This window comes from Haliaeetus albicilla, chromosome 22 (assembly GCF_947461875.1).
Source record: "Haliaeetus albicilla chromosome 22, bHalAlb1.1, whole genome shotgun sequence".
Classification (NCBI taxonomy): domain Eukaryota; kingdom Metazoa; phylum Chordata; class Aves; order Accipitriformes; family Accipitridae; genus Haliaeetus; species Haliaeetus albicilla.
In genome coordinates this window covers 16,706,633-16,713,448 of record NC_091504.1, presented here as the reverse complement: position 1 = coordinate 16,713,448, position 6,816 = coordinate 16,706,633, and positions in this window count along the sequence as shown.

The following is a 6,816-nucleotide window of genomic DNA, read 5'->3' as shown; positions in this document are numbered from 1 at the left end:
AGGAGTGCTGTTTAATTTTTGGCCTCTCACCTGCACTGTCCAGCCTGGCTACACCAGGGACTGTCTGTGCTGAGACTTTCTGAACTGACACAGCACAGCTCTAAGGGAAGGGCTATAAAAAAGGTGTCTTCAGTGGGGACAGTTTTGAAGCAGAGGCAAACCTGGCATGTGGGAGGTAGCCGAAGGCTTGCCCTGGCTACTTGGCATGACTCTCCAAGTCCAAAACCCTCCTATTCTCCAGATCTTCAGCTCGCGTTCTGCCAAGTTCTCATGCCATTGCTATCTCCAGTAAACAGACCATTTCAGATCAAGGAGTGAGTGTTTGTATGCTGTAGGTGAACTGTAGCTCTGGAGACCTTAAGGATTTCCTAATAATTTATTTTGAGGAACAGGAAAGGCTATTAAGAGACAAATCTCCAAATAGCAAGAGGGACAGAACTTGCTGGGATAACAGCAGAAGCAGCTCACAGACTTGAGGATCGGGGCAGAGAACACAGGTGTGGTGGTCTTTCATGGATACTACATGAAGCAAAACAGATGAAACCAAGGGAAATGCCTAACTATAATGGTGCAAAAGAGAGGGAAACAGAACCGATCTGTTGGACACCATTGCAGGGCAGGAGAGAGAGAACCATGCAGCAGGGCTAGCGGCATGGAGGTACGCAGTGAGAGGGAGGATCTGCGGCTTGGTTTGACCAGCTCCCAAGACTGTCAGCATCCTGACACTGCAGGTGAAGGCTGCATCCCCCTCAGAGCAGTACCTGAATTTGTGTCAGCCAAGCAGTGGCACTTTGACTCCCAGAGAGCAGTAGGGCAGTTGCGCTAGAAGCAGCAGCATCCCAGCAATAGAAGTGGCAACAGCAGGCTGGAGGAACCCAACCGTGTGCTGGCACTGTGCACTCAAACCACTTTGGCCAGTACAGAAGTGTAGGCTTTACTAAGAAAACCAAGACATAAGAGAAGTTATCATTTGGGGTTTACAACAGCTGGTACACAGGAAAGCGGTCACTGCTGGGCTGAAGGGCCAGCAAGCAGTGGGTTTGAGCACACCAGAGTGTCTTCCTTCTGAGATAGGAGGGAGAATAATCCTTGCAACCCAGTCCAACAGGGACTCAGTACCACGGGAAGACCCCTTTCAAAGAGGATGCAAATGAGCAGGCAAAAACTAGAAATAAATAGGGCAGCCTATAAAATAATAAAGTTCCACATTCAAGGTGGGAATTATAGCCCCTCTCATGAGCTCTGCGGTTCATGCTGAGATGGCAGCTGAGGCTGCAGTTCCCAGCTCCCTGCCCTATTTCCCCACTCCAGTGCACGGTCTGACATATTAGCATAATCCTCAATTCCAGTTTGCATTAATATGTCGGTCTATGCCCTGCAGTAACTCAGGAACAGATATACTGTCATTCAGCTACTGGAGCTAGAAGGCCGTAGGAGGGCTCTGAGATGGGGACAGTAACTCCATTACCCTCTCTGGGTAAATCAGAGCACAGCCATATCCAGAAATCTGTAAGTAGCCAGATAGTCTCCAAATCACCACCTCAGTGCAACACAGAGCCGCAAATATTCAGCTGGTAATATGAACAGCTGAATCCAGCCAAAAGAATCTAAACATATAAATAAAATTAAGTAATTAATCAATTCAGGCATTTTACAAAAATGTACATCAAATTTCATATTTTACTAAGGCACATGATTTGTAATGAAGTAAGGTTTGGGGAACCGAAAGGAATCACACATACCCTGTCACTTATGCAAATCATTCTATTCACTGATTTAAAAAAATCAGTTAGTTATATATTAAGCTGCTTTAAGATGCTGATGCGCGTCTCCCTGATAAGTATTGGGCCATGTTTATGTATGCTGGACTGTAGCTGGTTCAGCACAGTGCAGAGCTGTGCTGGTGTAGGAAGCATACCCTGAAAGTACCCTCAGTGTTAGGGAGCCAGCACACTGAAGCCAACACACTTGCAGAGAGTGGAGAAAGAAAAGAGGAGGGAAATGCATTAAAAATCGATTTCAGTATGTCTTAGAAGTGATGGGTTGCTTTGTAATTTGCTTCAGTGTCATTTTTGATCTTATGAAGTTCAAAATTTAAAGGATATATTCCATTCAAACGTAGATGTTCTTCTTTTCAACTTGGAATCCAGATTTAAAGGAAATCAGTTATGTTGATCCAGCTAGTGTCTATAGAAATGTCCTTGTATGTATTACACACCATACAGGCAAATGCATTTCAGAGGGGTAAGTACGCCCAAACGGCAATTACCTGTGCAGCTCTGGTTTGTACTGCTACATTTCTCAGTGTCAATTTTTGTCTCATCATGGTTTTTCGTCTCAGTGTTTAAATGCTTAGCTTGTTCTTTAGTTGTGTGTTGGTGAAAGCATACAGCCAGGATTTATGGATTTGTGAACACGTCATTATGGGGTTGGTAGACTGGGTCTGCACGCTTGGAGCTGAATTCCATTTATCTGGAGAGTAGGTGTTTAACTAATGGGCACATCAGACATAGAGTAAATGCAGGGCAGCTTCTAGTGTCAGTGTTTTACAAAAACATCTGAATGAATGAGCTGAGAGAGCAAAACATTTCCTGTTTTTATATTCAGTGAACAGAAATAACAAGAAAAAGCACCATGATGAAGCACTATTGTTGTGCATTACTGATTATTTCAAGATTAATTTTATTTGTTCTGAATGATCGCTGTATCTGCAAGACTGAGGAACAAGTTCAAGGAACCGACAGAATTCAGTAATTACAAACCATAGGCTGAAAACAATCTAATTAATATCTCAAAAAGAATTTAAAGGAACTTACATGAAAGACAACAATAAATTTGTCACTTATCGATTACTTTCTAGCTCAATGAAAGGCTGGTCATGTTTGTCAGAAGGCCTTTGGGTTAAAGGGCTGTAATGCTGCTGTGTGCATTGGCTGCGCGAGCTGTGGTCCAAGGAGGATGGCTGGCTACAGGGAACGAGGCAAAAGTGTAGTGTAAACTATGGTCTAGAAAACAATGAAAGTGAGAGAGAGACAGATGTGCTCTGTTTAAGGGCTCACTCTGCTTCAAATGATGAAGCTCCCACAGACTTCGGGCTCTTGGACTCTTCTATAGCAGAATTATTAGACTTAGCATTATGTTGGGCTCCAAGATCACAACTAGATCAAGGTCTTACTGTGCTAAACATAAGGAAAGATGTAATTTCTGCCTAGAAAGCTTTACAATATACAGAGTTTTATAGAATAACATATTTTTTACAGGAGAAATCACAAGTATTGGGGACTAAGGAGTATCAATTATGTGTAAATCACCAAAAAAAAAGTTAAAAGAACATGTCAATACTGCATGATGAGATCTGCTGTCTTTCTTCTGTTTATTTCTGATTAAATCCTTTGAGTTTTCTCTGGAAACATGCAATAACTGAATTAAGAGAATTTTATGAAGGCTGCAAAAGCAAAACTTGCAAATTGGGAAAAAGTCAGAAGTCAGGTTGACTAGGAATAATGTATGCTTTTTATGCACAAGAACTCATACTATTTTTTCATCCTGGCCTGGAGATGAGTCAAAGCTGCGTATTGAAGGAAGCTGTGGTTTGTAAGGCTGTTTTAGAGAAGCTGGAAATTGTAATGATTTAGATAGGGCACTACAGGAAGATGATTTGGTGGTTACAATGCATGTATGTTATTTTGGAAATCAGATTCTCTTTTACATAATGCTAGACAGCTCTCCCACACCAAGCTTTTCACAGGCGCAAATTAATACCAAGTCTTTGCACTGAATGTATCTGGCAGTAGAAGGCAATTTATTCTCATTTGATTCAGCTTGAATTGTGTCATTATTTAGACATGGGCACAGCCTTTCTCACAAAAATAACATGCAATAACAACTATGCAGATGAGATTTCAACCAAGCAGTGCCTGGGGCCTCAATTCCCCCTGTGGAGACTTTGAACCCTCCTGGGTTTGCTCTAGATAGTGCCAGGTGACTGCGGCCACAGAGAAGCCTGTCCTCTGCAGCGCCAAGCAGAAGAGCCACAGTCAAGCTGGAGCAGAGCAACTTCTGCTGCTGCTGACCCTGAGTTTACCCCAGCTTTATCCACACGCCACAGGTGACGGAGTCCAACTCCATTTGTTTTCTGCCGATGAGTGTTTTCTCCACCCTGGTAGCATGTTATCATGCAAACATCCGGAGGCATGGAAGACTTTGTCGTTTTAGCTGGTTTCTTATGGAAGCAGAGGTTACGTGGTTCCCTGGGCAGCAGGTGGGCCGTGGGTCCTCTAGTGATAACTTTTGGTCCCATTGCCAGCTCTGTGGTCAAACACCTCAACTCGTGAGTTTCCACAAAAACACTCCTCAGAAGGACTGCGAGAAAACCCGAGTGGGTCTGTGAGAAAACCCAAGTGGGACTTGAATGTGCAGAATTGACAGATAATCTGGTTGTACTTCACATATAAAACCAGTCCCATGGAAGACCGCCTGGGTCAGAGCAGTGAACTCTGGTGGATAAGGACCTGATGCTTAAATCTCTCTCTGAGTCTGGCCCCATGGCTCCTCCCTTTTGTGCTCTGATAGTATGTTTTTTCTCATAAAGGCTGATTATTGAGCTGTCGCTCGAAGTATGACCCAAGTGACATCTCTAGTGATATCATCAAAGTCTTTTCCTTCAAGGAAAAATGGAGAGATAAGACTTGGTAATGTCGAGACCTGGAACACATTAAAAAACAGGTAGGACAATAAGCCTAGAAAAAGCAGTCAAAATTAGAGAAGATTAAAGGATAAATACCTTGGGGGAGTTGACTGTATTTTTCACTTCTAATTGTACCGCACGTCTTAGACCAATTTTTCTTTTAATTTTCATAGCACTCCACCATCAGCAATAAGCACCAAATTGAGCTAAATTATCAAGTTGGATTCATTACACCATCCAAACAAATCTCCCTGCGCTTATTATGCCTTAAGGGCTTGATACTTTCCTGGCAGCCCCTTTCAAATTACCCCTTCAACAAACATGACATAAACTTGGGTCTGTAGAGCATGAAAATTTATGTGAGAGAGCAGTTATTTTGACAGATGGAAATTCTCAGATTCACCAGAAAGGTGAAGCATCAAGTACACTATAAATTTTTCGAAAGGACTTCACAGTATAATAGTCTTGTAATATTGGCATCCACGGTAAAAGATAACTGCTTCTTGCCCCAACTTTGTCTTTTTCTGCAGTGCAGTACAGTGAACGCCAGCTCCGTTCCAGCATTGTGCAGCATTTCATAATATGCAATTGCTCGTAAGTCCTGATTCAGCTTTTCACTCTTGCAGGATGCAGTGTTTCTCATTAAGCTTCTGCTCAGGCTCTCCAGAAATAATGCAAGCAGCACAAATCTCCCACCAGCTGCCAGTCGAAACAGCTAACTCTTGCAGCAACATGAACTAATCTGCAGCCACGCTGTTTGGCTTGCAGATAACAGAACATCCTGGGCAGGACCTTGGGTACAGCACTGTCTCATTGAACAGACGAGAGGGAACTGCTGCTTGTGGCACACATTTTATTCAGTATGAGTAAAAGCATACTTGATTCTTGCCCAGTGCTGTCTACCAATCAGACGTGCAACTGTTCCACAACGAGTTTGATTTTCAGAGATGTTGAGAAGTTTTTTTAACTGAGTTGCTATGATGCTGTTAATTTAACTACATAACACACTGCATGCAGACTATGACTTTCCTCTAAGGCATTCTGTGTGGCTTCCAAAACTCGTAAAGGGATTGCTGCAGCTTCTGCTCTTCTGAAGACCAGCATGGAAACTACTGCTTTGGGCTATCTCGCCATTTTTACCCTGGCTGAAATTTAACAGCTGTAGTGTGGCTGATTGTATTGACAAAAAATTTACTTTTCTACCATATTTCCTTGGACGCTTCAGGACCTAAATATTTAAAGACCTGCAACTGTTTTAGGCTATGTATTTGTCAGGTCAAAGTAACTCCAAGGACTACTTGTTTAAGAACCAGTCGCTTAAATGGAAGTGCTCAGTTTATATAATATGTATGACCGTTGCGGGTAATGTGTAAATGATGTCTAGGACATTTAAGGAAGCATATAGTTAATAAACAGAAATGCATACTGTCAATGAACAAAAAATGAAGAAACAGTTTATGTATACAACCAAGGACTTCTGTAGTCCATGATGTAATAAATCTATAATGAACGCCTGTGACAGGAACTCAAATATTTACTCATATACTGTACCTAATGCTACCTTACCTAGGAGATGTAAAATACCTTAAAGATGTAATAGCCTTAAAGAAATTCAGTAGAGCAAAATGCAAGTTCTAAGAAAGTTAATATATTTGTTGCACTGATGTAGAGGAATACTGTTCAGTAGAAGTTATCCTCTAAAAGACCTTGAGGAAATGGAGCAGATGGTTCCATGTGCTATCCCACTTAAATTCAAAGTGGTTTTATAAATACTCAGAAAAAGTAAAATAATATTTTCCTTAGTCTTTTATATAATGAGAAGAAGGTAAAAATTATTTTTGTTAGTATTCAAATAACAGTGCATTTATTATGGAATTCTAAAGTATAAGATTGACTTTTTTTGCCTTAGAAAGATTTTCAACACAAAACTCTAGAATGGTTCAGTATGCCTTGCTATTAGGACTATTTGTACATTGGATTTCTGTATTAATACACCCCATAGGATAAGGAAAAATTCCAGTTTGGGACGAAACAAGGTAGGCCCCAATACGGACTGCACCATTTGCTCATGATAGACGGCATCTTTGCTTGGCAGTGCAATCTCCATGGATCATTACACCTGCCGACAT